Here is a 13,945-nt window from a genome sequence, read left to right as displayed (position 1 = left end):
CTGGGTATTGCTATCCAGGTTATATGGAAATTTGACTGATTTTAGCACATTGCTATGCAGTTGCTAGTGTATTATGTGGTGTGGCCAGGGCATTGCTAAGTTACTAGGCTTTTGATAGTGGTTGCCATGGTGTTGCTATACAGTTTCTAAAGTAATTCAGAAAGTTTATTAGCCATTTTCACTGCTTATACAGGGTACACTGGGCATTGAACTGCTTATGTTATGAGTTTGGTTTTTATGTGCATTGCTATGCAGTTGCCAGGGTGTTGCTATGTGGTTGCTAAGACGATGTCAGAGGTTTTTAGCGTGTTTTTATGTGTTTGTTAGGGTGTTCTTGATAGTTGACTGGGCATTGCTATCCCGTTGCTATGGTAATTTGACATATCTTTAGCACATTTCTATGCAGTTGCTGAGGATTGTGGGGTTTCCAGGGTGTTGCTAAGTTACTGAGCTGCTGAGAGTGGTTGCCAGGACGTTTCTACCCAGTTAAGGTGATGTGGTTTTTTTAAGGTATGCTGCAATGCAGTTGCCAGGGTGTTGCTATGTGGTTGCTAAGATGATGTCAGTGGTCTTTAGCATGTTGCTATGTGTTTGTTAGGGTGTTCAGTGAGTGCTGCACAGTTTCCATGGTAATTTGACTGATTTTTTAGCACATTTCTATGCAGTTGCTTTGTGTAATGATTTGGGGGATAATTTTAAGTGCACTACATTACTTAAGTTCACAAAGGCAGGTTCTAGGGATCAACAACATAATGTCCACTGACACTTATTTAATAACATTATATGTACAGTCTGTAAATACGTTTGTGCAGTGATTCCAGAGAAAACATTGCTATTGCTAAAGTTATGCATCAGATGGTTGAACGCCTTCATGCATGGAGTTGAAATCTGCCCCAAACGCCTCATAAAAGTGTTTGTAGTTCTTCATGTGTGCGCTGGCTGATGCGATGCATTCTGTGACACTGAATCATTATGTGTGCCTGATGTAATGGCTGCTGGGATATGTTAAATGTTACAGAAGTTTAAATGTGGATTGAGAACAAACCATCTGGTCATTCTGGGACAGACGCGCGGGTCACATGATCACTCATAGCCGTACAAATGTACAGGCACTCCTGAGGATTTAAAGATCACATTAAAGTTCATTGTGTCTTTCCTGCTTCAGGGTTGCGTGTGGAACATCTGCAGCAACATCACAAATACACAAATCACCCTAGCAACCACTCCGAGTACCCAAGCAACCGCATAGCAACACCCTTGCAACCACCTTGAATGCCCTAGCAACCACATAGCGCCAGCCTTGCAACCACCCTGAGTACCCTAGCAAACGCATAGCAAATGATTTGTCTGAGAGACTGAAAAGCATAGCAACACCCAAGCAACCACCCCGAGTACCCTAGCAACCGCATAGCAACACCCTTGCAACCACCGTGAATGCCCTAGCAACCACATAGCGCCAGCCTTGCAACCACCCTGAGTACCCTAGCAAACGCATAGCAAACAATTTGTCTGAGAGACTGAAAAGCATAGCAACACCCAAGCAACCACCCCGAGTACCCTAGCAACCGCATAGCAACACCCTTGCAACCACCGTGAATGCCCTAGCAACCACATAGCGCCAGCCTTGCAACCACCCTGAGTACCCTAGCAACCGCATAGCAAACAATTTGTCTGAGAGACTGAAAAGCATAGCAACACCCAAGCAACCACCCAGAGTACCCTAGCAACCGCAGAGCGACACCTTAGCAACCACCTCGAGTGCCCTAACAACCACATAGCAACAGCCTAGCAACCACCCCGAGAACCCTAGCAATGGCATAGCAAACGATTTGTCTGAGAGACTGAAAACCTTCAAACTTTGAGATTTTAAAACTGATTCAAACTTAAAATCAAGCTTTTTCCTAGGCTTTCTCAAGTCAACAACTTAACTCATCTCGTTAGTTTTAGTTAGGTTTAATTAGTCTATTTAGGTTTAATTTATTGGTATATAAATCATAAATATAATTATTTTTTCATTTATGGATCACAGACAATTATGCATCACATTAAGTTTATTAGTTAATTGAAATGAATGGAAATTTTTATATGCAATATATATACATAATCTTAAATATTTTAAACTTTTTTTAGTGTAACCACATCAGACTCTTTTGTTGTTGATTTTAGTATCAATGATTTTTTGTTGATATTTTGAATTTCATTTTTATATTTTCTGTTTTTATTTTAATTTTATATTAAGTTTTAGGAATTTAGTAAAAAAAAATATATATAAATATGTCTATATAGTTTTAATTAAGTTTTATTATATTTTATTTTATTAGTAATTTTCAAGTGATAAAAAATGTTTTTTATGGTTTTAGTTTAGTAAAGCTTATGATCATGTTCTCCATCTGTACGAAGAGTCACATGATCAGTGACGCTCATTAGCCTCATTAGATCTCATTAGTCACATGAAAATCCTGCAGGAATATTTTTCAGGATCCTGTTTATTTCCAGGTTGAAGCGTCTCAGACTTGAACCCCAGTGTGTGTCCAGTGAACCTTTTCCAGCCCTTATGTAATAAATGGGTGGAGGGGCAAAAATCAATTCCAAATGTATGCAGCACTTTGTCATTGCATTCTTGGTGCTCCGAAATCAGATCCAGGAAAACACGAGCCCCAAAAACCACTGGAATAAAGAGAAGACTCCAGATGACCTCTTCACAAGCACGGATACGATCTCAGTTTGAATGTGGTGGAGGCTGTTAAATCCTCAGTTATGTGGTAAATGTAAAACATAATATTTATTGCTTGCCGAAAATAAATGCAGTGATCTACGAGTCTTGATGTCGCTTCGTTTGCTTTGGTGGCGGAAAGTTAAAGAATCATTGAGGAGACGCACAAATGTCTGATGTTTATGAAGATAATTACAGAAACAGATTTGGTGCGAAACCTTTGACTCGCCGTCAAAGTGGAGTCGCGAGTCAAAATGGAAAATGAGGTCAAAACACAATGTGGTGTTAGTTAAGTCATTCATCTCTAGTACTGATAAAGTGAGTGATTGTGTCGTCCGGCAGCGTTTCTGCTCCAAACATCAATAGTTATGTATGTTTATAGCAATAAAAACGCTGGATGGAAATGACAAGATGCACATAAATTCTAAAAATGAGCATGAAAAATCTTATGCGCTCAATTACGGCGGACACATTTTTTAATCTAATATGCTTAAAACTGAGAAGTTTTTCCTTCGAGTTTTTCACGTTCATCGTCAAAATGATCCCGTTCACACGGATCCGCGAAAACGACTAAGAACGCTGTGTTCTGCTGCTAGGCCAGTAGATGGCGATGAAACGCTATAGACTGAACACGTAATACGCATGTGCATGACGTCATTGTCTTCGGAGATTCACGTTTTTGTTGTTTACATGGGGAAACCCGCACTTTCAAAAGTTCGCGTTTTCAGGCACCCAAAACGTAATTTTCGTGTTAACGAGTGGCCAAAACACATAAAAAGTTTTACGTTTTAGTTGAAAATGGTGTCGTGTAAACTGCCCCTGGAAACACATTTACTGTATAAATCCCTCAATAAACTCATGTGACTTTGCCTCAGCATCAGCTGTGATTGGATAAGTCAAGTCAAGTCAAGTTTATTTATATAGCGCTTTTCACAACATAGGTTGTATCAAAGCAGCTTCACAGTAATAAATTAAAACAATACATCAATGTTTGTTTCTAGTGGAACGTCCACGTTTGGTAATGCTGATCAATGGTATCGTTGATTGATTAATTCAATTAAATATCCCCAAATATCCCCAACTGAGCAAGCCAAAGGCAACAGTGGCAAGGAACCGAAAAACTCCATCAGGACCTAATGGAGAAAAAAAAACCTTGGGAGAACCCGGGCTCAGTCGGGGGCCAGTTCTCCTCTGGCGTTTATGAACTAGAGACCGGATTTAACTGTAAGATTAAAAGTATTATATAAATGCCTGGCTGAAGAGATGCGTCTTTAATCTAGTTTTAAACTGGGAGAGCGAGTCTGAGCAACGAACAGTATCCGGAAGACTATTCCAGAGTTTTGGAGCTAAATGTGAAAATGATCTCCCTCCTTTGGTGGATCTGGATATCCTAGGAATGACCAAAAGCCTCGAATTTAGTGATCTTAAAGAGCGCGATGGATTATAGGGCGATAGAAGATCGGTTAAATAGACTGGAGCTAAGCCGTTTAGGGCTTTATAAGTCAGTAGCAATAGAAGTCTGATAACTGGAGTATCCAGAGTATCCAGTCAGATAACTGGAGTATCCAGCGGACCAATGGCGTCGCAGCATCTCTAATGTTGGTTTGGTGTTTCTGAAAGTCGAAGTGTGTGATCAGAATGATTTGGTGTAATTCCCTCCAGAAGCGTCTCACACACACGAGTGTGTTCCCGAACACCAGCATCCGAACGCCAGAGAACATGACAGCGTTTACTGTGTTTCGAAGTGTGGTTGTATCTCGCTATTAGTGTTACTCGATCTTAGTGCTGCATTTGACACCATTGACCACAACGTTCTTTTAAATAGATTAGAACATTATGTTGGCATTACGGGAAATGCACTAGCATGGTTTAAATCATACTTATCAGACCGTTATCAGTTTGTAGCAGTAAATGAAGAGATGTCTCATCGATCACAAGTTCAGTATGGCGTACCACAAGGCTCAGTACTAGGACAGCTGCTGTTCACTCTGTACATGCTACCATTAGGAGATATCATTAGGAAACATGGAATTAGCTTTCACTGTTATGCTGACGATACTCAGCTCTATATTTCTTCAAAACCTAACGAAACTTATCAATTCATAAAATTAACGGAATGCATAGCAGATATAAAAAATTGGATGACTCGTAATTTCCTACTTCTAAATTCTGAAAAAACAGAGTTTCTAATTATTGGACAAAAAACTTCCTCAAGTAATAACCTAGAATACTGTCTAACACTTGATGGCTGCTCTGTCAAGTCTTCGTCGTCGGTTAGGAACCTGGGTGTGCTCTTTGATACCAATCTTTCATTTGAAAGTCACGTGTCTAGTATCTGTAAAACTGCATTTTTCCATCTTAAAAATATATCTAAATTACGCCATATGCTCTCATTGACAAATGTGGAACAATTAGTTCATGCGTTCATGACCTCAAGGCTAGATTATTGTAATGCTCTACTGGGTGGTTGCCCTGCACGCTTAATAAACAAACTACAGCTGGTTCAAAACGCAGCAGCTCGAGTTCTTACCAGAACCAGGAAGTATGACCATATTAGCCCGGTTCTGTCAAAACTGCATTGGCTCCCTATTAACCATCGCATAAATTTTAAAATATTGCTGATTACTTACAAAGCACTAAATGGTTTAGCTCCGCAGTACTTGAGCGAGCTCTTAACGCATTATAGCCCTTCACGTCTATTGCGATCTCAAAATTCCGGCCAGTTGATAATACCTAGAATATCAAAATCGACTGCTGGCGGTAGATCCTTCTCCTATTTAGCACCAAAACTCTGGAACAGTCTTCCTACCATTGTCCGGGAAGCAGACACACTCTGTCAGTTCAAAGCCAGATTAAAGACACATCTCTTTGACCTAGCATTCACATAATACATTATAGACTTCTATAATTTAATGTTAGGCTGCATAGATTAGGTCAGCCGGAACCGGGAACACTTCCCATAAATCCTGATGTACTCGTTACATCATGAGAAGAATGGCATCTACGCTAATTTTAGTGTCTGTGTTTATCCCGAGGTTTTCCTGCAGCCTGCCGGATCCAGGCCGTATCCAGATCTGATGAAGGCCCTTCGCCTGGACCCGATCCAACGCAGTGCTGAAGTGCCAACTAATCTCTCCCTATGGAGGATCCCTTTACCACTCTACAGATAAAGCGTTGTCGGGAATTTCGTTTCGCGTTCCTACCCCAAAGCAACAAAATTAAATAAAATTCTTAATCAAAATTTATAAGGAAAGACAAGTACTTTGTTTAGGCTTGGCTTGTAGGGAATTCCAAACCTGCGTATTTTCAAATGCACATAACTATAGAACCCATTCTAAATGCGCATGTGAACGCCATCAGTGTTTCTCACAGGTTCGCGTTTAAAGTCTGTGTAGAGAGAATGGTGTCGTCTTAGCGGCCCCTAATTTAATAACAAATGATCGTTGCGACGGAAGCAAATCAATCAAAACTAACCTTAGCTGGGAAAATAACTTAACTCTGCTATAAAGCCAAAACAATCTCTGTTACTCTCGTAATCTCTATACGCTTATCTCTGTGAAGCTGCTTTGAAACAATCTACGTTGTTAAAAGCGCTATATAAATGAAGATGACTTGACTTGACTTGACTTGTTTCGTCTGACGCTCGAGACACACTCGTTTATGATGGAGGGAGAAAGAGAAAGATTGCAGAAACTCACAGTTTTATTACTGATATTCTGCACCAGGAAGAGATGATTTTCTTCTCTCGAACACGAGATGGAAACACTGCTTTATTCACAAATGTTTAAGTTAAATTCACAACTTTGGATTGAATCAATGATATCCCAAATCAAGCGTGTTGTTGAGGAGAAGTGTATGAACGCTTGTTTCCAACATGGAATTACTAATAAAAAAGGTAATTACAACTTTTTATCTCACAATTCTGACTTTATTTCTCCAAAGAATTCCATTTCTCCAAGAATTTAGAATTTATATCTCACAGATCTTATTTTTCTTTTCAGAATTGCGCATTTTTATCTCACAATTGCTAAAAATGTTGTCAGAATTACAAGATATAAACTCGCCATTGTGAGAAATAAAGTCTCAATTAAAAAAAGATAATTGAAACTTTATATCTCGCATTATAAAACCTGCAACTAAGAGAAGAAAAAAAAAGTCAGAACTGTGAGACACAATTACTTTTTACATTTTTAATTATGTGGTGGAAAACAAGCTTCCATAGACTGAATTATTTATTTGTTGTCTTGTAATTTCTCGTCGCTGTTATTGAGTGTGACCTATATGCATTGCATAGTTCGGCTGTTCTTCTGTCAAAGATGCTCAATGTTTTTATTATGTGCATGTGATCAGCTGTTGGCAAAACTATTAAAGTGCCTCTATTATGCTTTTTCAGATATTCCCTTTCATGCAGAGTGTAATAGAGCTGTTTGTGAATGTAAAAGCTCTGCAAAGTTTCACAGATCAAAGTGCAGATAAATTACATTTACATTTACATTTAGGCATTTGGCAGACACTTTTATCCAAAGCGACTTGCATTGCATTTCAAGGAACACATTTACATTCTTATCAATTCTTGCTTTCCCTGGGAATCAAACCCATGACCTTGGCGTTGCAAGAGCCAACGCTCTACTTTCCTTGAGCTACAGGAAAATTTTATAGTTAACTTAAATAAATAAAGTTATTGTCTCCTAAAAGAACGAATGGTAAAATTGATGCTTCATTACTGTCTTCTTTACAGTGTGTACAATCGCTGAGCACTGAGGAAGCCTTCAGTCGACCAATCACAGCAGACTGAGCCATTTGGCCAATCAGAGCCAAGCATCTCTCAGAAAGGCGGGGTTTAGAGAGACTGAATCTTCAAACGAGTCGTTTTAGACTCTTTGAGAAATGTGTTGATGTGCAATGTATGTTATGAGAGAATAAAAGTGTTTTTGACCTTTGATGCTTGTGAATCTGTAATAGGAGATGCAAAAACAACATTAGGAACATTTAAAATAGCATAATAGTGCACTTTAAAGAATTACAGAATAATTTGATAGTTTTCCGCAATCTCTGAAACGCTGTTATTCATGTCATGAACACAAACATTTCTGAATTCATACGCATTTAGGCAAGTGAAAACTTTACATGTTGAGCTCAGTGTTAAGAAACACCAGCACATAAATAAAAGCAAACACATTGACATGCAGTTTATGGCATTAATAAATCAGAACTGGGGCTTGTTGGATGAGGGTTTCATAGCTGATGCTAATTTATGATATGTTGGAAATTTCAAGCAGATTTTACTCTAGCATAACACAGTAAAAACAAGTGTTTTATGTACAACTTGAATGCATTGAACAAAAGTTTCAGCCAAATGCATAAATGTGCATCAAATGTAAATGTAAGCATGTGACTCTTCAGCTGCTGAATCCTCAGTCTTCCTTCCGCAGACTCAGCGTTTCTGTCTCTCTGATGTACAGTACATACAGTAAAGGGGACGTTTCAGAATATTTATGTTTCCTGTGTGGATGCTTGTGTTTCAATACAGCTCTGAGCTTTAAACAGAACTGACCTGTGGTCAGTTGCTTTAACTTTGACCAACAAGCAGTCAGTTTGAGCTCATCAGTCTTACGTTTGTGGTTACAAATGAGACCGATCTACCTTTTAAACTGACTTTATAGGGTTATTATAGTAACTAAAACAAAAACAAAAAACATTTGCAATTATAAGCTACATTAAATAAAATAAACATTGGCCAAAATAAAATTTATACAAATATTAAAATATACACTTAATTATTAAAAAATGTAATCTTTATTTCAGCTAATTTCAAATTATAAAAGCATATTTCAAAAATGACAAAAGGCAGAGCAAAATTGATAAAACTTTAACTAAAAATAAATTGAAAAAGGAAAATTTAAAAATAAAATGAAATCAAAATATTAATGAAAATTATAGTAGTATCTCAGTGATACTTAACTGAAACTACTAAAACTAAATATAAAATACAATAAACATAAAATTTACAATATATATATATATTTTGGGCACTTTGTGTACATTTATATTATATATACAAATTATATATATATATATATATATATATATATATATGTACACAAATTATATATTTATATAAATATTAAAAAAAAATTATTTAAGCTGATTTACAAAATGCACAACAAAATTTCTAAAACGTTAACTAAAATTTAATTGAAAACTGAAAGTATAAAAATGAAAACTAATTCGAAATATTAATGAAACTATAATAAACTATAACAGTATGTCAATGAAACTATAATACAATAACTGGTCTTATTGAGAATAATTCATTAGTGCATCTAAAATAATAATAACTGTTTGCCTTCAAAACCCGTTCATCTAAACCTAATAACTTTATGGTATCTAATGGAGTCCTGCTGTAATTCCCTGTGTCATTATGAGTAATAAATTGCTGATGCGGTTTCATCTTGACTACCGTCTTTCGAGGGAAACGATTTCAGGATGATATTTTTCCAGCAGAAACCACAGAAATGAGGGGTTTTCCAAATCTTCCACAGACTGTAGATTTATAACATAAACACATGTAGTAACTCACAGGAACCCAAAGCTAATAGCTATACTGGTTAGACAATAATACGGTATATTAGTGTCTCTGATCTCAACAGGGTGACGAACTGCAGACGTTTCTCTTTTGCTGTAATGGTTTTTCTGTCTTTTCTTCGAGTGAATCTCCGTGAAGAGAATCCAACAGCATTAGTGTGTGACATAATAACTGACATCTGTATGATGTTTTTAAGTTAAATAGGTGAAACGTAATTAGTTTCTCTTCCGTCACATCGCCCAGCCCTAAACGTGACCGTATGGATGTTTAAACGATCTTTCACATTGAGTTTGAGTCTTTAGACTGAATGGATCCCATATGGCGAGTTACATGTTTGCATTGGGCTGTCGTGTGTGGTTTGCCATAGAGTGATGTAATCTCTGTTTCTTCTGACGGCGTTTTATCCTCTCGCGTTGGTTTCTATCCAGACTGCTGATACAGCTTGGCTTTGGCTGGCTAATGTAATGTATTCTGCATATGGCCGAGGAGTTTTTCATATCATATAAAAAAAAAATTCTCTGAGATTGTTTTTGTGGCCCATTAGTTTTTACTGACCCTTTTCCACCTTCTCTCTGTCCCTTAAAGTCCCCATGAAATATAAGGACCTTTGAAAACCAGTGAAACCAATGGTTTCAGTTGGTCAGGACGTAAAAATGATAACTGCGTTGGGCTGAAACTAGCAAAAAACACCTTGCGCCGGGTGTAAGATAGGGCCCACAGTCTCTATGTGATGATATCTTGGTGAAAGAGTCTCTATGTGTTGGGATTTATCCGGCTTCGTGATGTGAGACAGCTAGCAGACGGTGGGTTTAGCCAGTCTGACCTGAGCCCCAGTTAGTCAAGGTTCAACTCTAAGGGCCCTTTCACACCTACCTTGTTTAGTCCAGATTTTCTGATTTTCAGTTTGATCCGAATCAAGATTACAGGTGTGAAACCTCCCCATGACCACGGTCCGGATCAAACAGACGACATTTGGTCAGACGTAAAGAGGTAGTCTCGGTCCGGATCAAACTGAACAAAGGTTTGGTTCGTTTCTAGTGTGAAAGCATTCTCTGTATGGTTCGGACTTTCAGAACATTTACGGGATGTTCTGGATGTTCCCGCAGGATTGCTCGCTCTTCTCCTCCTCTTTTCCTGCCGGCGATGATCAAATGTTCGCACAACGAGGACGTTGATTTGGCGAATGTGAACTCTCCTGGAGTATAGCTGGAGCTGCAGGGAGTAATGCCGTAATAATAACAGTAAAGTGGCAACGATATGAGTCTGTTCATTCATTCTTGTCAAAGTTTCCCGCCGAACTGACAACACGCTGACGTCAGACGCACGTCCGTTTACAAACCAATCAATGTCAAGATGCAGCCCACAGAGATGATGACGACACGACGCAAGTGTGTATGTAAAGTTCTTTAGTGCGCTCGCATAACTGCAAAGTGAAACCAAACCAACACTTACAGAATGTATCAAATGCATCAAAACATGAACTTTGGTGCGGACTAAATTGACGCCCTAAATTGAAAACTTGTTTTTTTATGGAATATTGCAGTGTTTATTGTAAATTATTTCTATGTGCACATCATTATTGTGTTAAATTGATGTTCCTGTTAATCTTGAATGAGAATAAGTTCCTCTTGCAGCATCTCTTCTCTGATGACGAGGGCGGGGCTATAACCTGTCACTCACATGAGATCAGCCAATAGCAAACCACAACCATCCAATCAATTCCCCACAGACACAATCAAGCCCCGCCTACATTTGTTCCTGTTCCAGAAGCGTTTCACTCAGACATGCATCAACTTCAGTTTCATGCTGGGTTTAAGTTGTGACTGAAAGCTCATGAATATTTAATGAGGGCAACACTTTTTAGATTATTGTCTCTTGCTTGCCACAATCATATTCTACATCGTTCATGGAACGGTTTTTTTTTCTGATACGTTTTAGTTAGACATTCGTCTAACATAAAAAAAAAAAACTTTACTACTTGTTTCCGAATGTTCAGCAACATCTTATGTTTTCAGCAACCCTTTATGATTTATGAAACATTCACATAACCATGAAATTTTTTATTTTTTTTATTTTAAACAACGTTCAGAGAACATTAAGAAGTAATGCTTTCATAACAAAACATTAGCAAAACATTGTGTTTGCTGGGAACACCCTTTTAAAATCGCTGATGTGAAACAGACTTAACCTGGGGTTAAAATAGCCTAATAATGTCGTCCATCTCTGTAGATTTCCAGGACTGTCAGTTTTACTGTTCATCATAACTATAGTATCATTGTTCAGCGGCACAATAATCACTCTTTTATATGGCAATAAAGGGCTTTTCTTGGAGTGAATGAATGAACTGTAGGATCTAATGACTCTTTGTGTTGGCTGAAACTGAAAGTATTCCTCAAACATTTTGCTCAGTTATCAATATTTATTTTATGTTTTTTAGTTTACACCCATGAACAGCATTACGAGCTCTGAGGTCTGAAGCTCGTCCAGGCTGTCATTAATGTCACTGAACCACACAAGAGCTTGGTTTTAAGGCTGTGAACATGCTAGTTTATTTTCTTAACTGCTTTATTTTTAGCTCAAGCCTTTCAAGCAAAACATTCAGTATATTTATAAATATGTGTATTAATGGGTGGGTGCATTTATGATAAAAATCACAACAATAATGTTCTGAAACTGACCGCAAATCTACACACGTCTGCTTTTTATCTACTTAATAGTGAGGGGAAAAAACGTGCAGCTGAACAATGACAGACTTCAGCTTGATTCTGTGGAGAATAAATCACAGTCGTCGTCTATAAAGTGCACTTCGCAGCGTTAAGCGCCGCTCACTGTTACACCTCTGTACAGTGGGTTTGTCCAGCCTGATTAGCGGTTTTTGCAGTCTGGTTGTAATTAGCGTTTCCTCATTAAACTGTCTGACCTACTGAGTCCAGGCTAGTGCCGGTTAGGGCCCGGCAGGGGTGCACCATGGGAATGTGACGAGCTTGTTGCTGTAAAAATCCAATAGTCTGGTAAAAAGTGACATGCTGTCACAGTAAGTTGAGGCACAAATTAAATAAAAGCTGGATCTATTCACTAGCAGTTGGTTTTTAGTGATGAGTCGTTCATGAACGACGCGTCTGTCACGTGACAAATGAACGAAAGACTCGGAAGGTAAAGTAATTGTTTATGTTTCCTGTAAATTATTTTTGACTGCATTATAATGATTTCTTGATTCAGAATATCAAGATAATATCAGAAAATCATGCGTAAGTGGATGTGTTCAGGGAATTTGGCTGCTAAAACATTTAAATCCGTTCAATTTGATGAACGAGATCGAACAAGAGAGTCAGTAAAATGATCCGAACTTCCCATCAGAAAACAATCACTTCTCAGAATATCAGGATACAACAACATGACAAACAGAACAACCAAAGAAGAACCAGAAGAACCATGATGAGATCAACCAAAGAACATAACAAACACCGTGCTATATATATATATATATATATATATACACAGGATAATCCATAAAAGGGAATGAGAAACAGGTGCAGAGAATCAATCAACCAATGAACACAAGAAACAGGACAGAAAACAGTGCAAAACTAACTAGCCCAACTCAAACAAAACTCAATACAGAGCAGACATGACACATGCAAAGTTATAGACTTTGACTTCATTATTAGATGTGTGTGTGTGTGTGTGTGTGTGTGTGTTTGTGTTTTATACATATATCCACAATTAACTACAACGAAACACATAACGCGAAACGTAACACAAACATGAGATTTTTATGTAAGATTTTTATGTTTTCTTGTAAAATAATCTTATTATATATAGATAGACAGACAGATATGTCTTGGTATAGCATTACATTTAAACAGTTAATCCTCTACATTAACTAGTAATGTTAATCATCAGATCACAACTTTAGTTTAAGTTATGTTAATGCTATACACATTTTTTGGCTTTATTGCATCGGATCAGGTGAGTTGGGCTGCATCTGCTGAATTCATGTGATATTTGCTGGAGTTTCTGTATTATAAATATTATGTTCGATTTGTCAGAAGCAGCTGTGCAGAAACACAGTGTCAGATTAAAACAGATCTGTTAAAACAATCACATCTGGCGGTTTAATATTGTCACAGCTGGTTTAAATATGCCATACTTCAAAATTCACTGCATACTGTTCTGAAACGTGATGTCAGGTTAGCACGGATCTGTCCAGACATCGTTTATCTGTTGTCACTGCATGCGTGTCTCAGGTGGAGGTGGTGACGGCGTGAGGTCGAGTGTTTCTCTCCAGGGTAAAATATCAGACGAGTGATGACAGAAAAGACGAAAGCACTGCACTCATGCTAAATCAACACACCGTCTCATTAGTTGTGGCCCACTTTAATCAGCACTGAATCAGTGGATGACAGTTCATTAGGGGTGTAACGATGCCCTCATATGTGACCCTGGACCACAAAACCATTCATATGGGTCATTTGAAATTGAGATTTATACATCATCTGAAAGCTGAATAAATAAGCTTTCCATTGATGTGTGGTTTGTTATGATAGGACAATATTTGGCTGAGATACAACTATTGTAAATCTGGAATCTGAGGATGCAAAAAAATCGAAACATTGAGAAAATCTCCTTTAAAGTTGTTCATTTAT

General features: G+C 37.8%; 1 protein-coding gene across 1 annotated transcript in view; it reads right to left on the bottom strand.

The window, feature by feature from the left end:
- Positions 1 to 1,027: 1,027 nt before the first annotated feature.
- Positions 1,028 to 13,945, bottom strand: part of LOC307154265 (uncharacterized protein) — a 217,571-nt gene continuing 204,653 nt past the window's right edge. Inside the window, exon 6 of the mRNA XM_079864017.1 lies at positions 1,028 to 1,037. The gene's annotated coding sequence lies outside the window, so the exon portion shown is untranslated. The remainder of the gene's footprint in view (positions 1,038 to 13,945) is intronic.

This window comes from Squalius cephalus (genome assembly GCF_949319135.1).
Source record: "Squalius cephalus genome assembly, chromosome: 2".
Classification (NCBI taxonomy): Eukaryota; Metazoa; Chordata; class Actinopteri; order Cypriniformes; family Leuciscidae; genus Squalius; species Squalius cephalus.
Note: the sequence above shows the minus strand (reverse complement) of the source record. Positions and strands in the feature narration are given on the sequence as shown.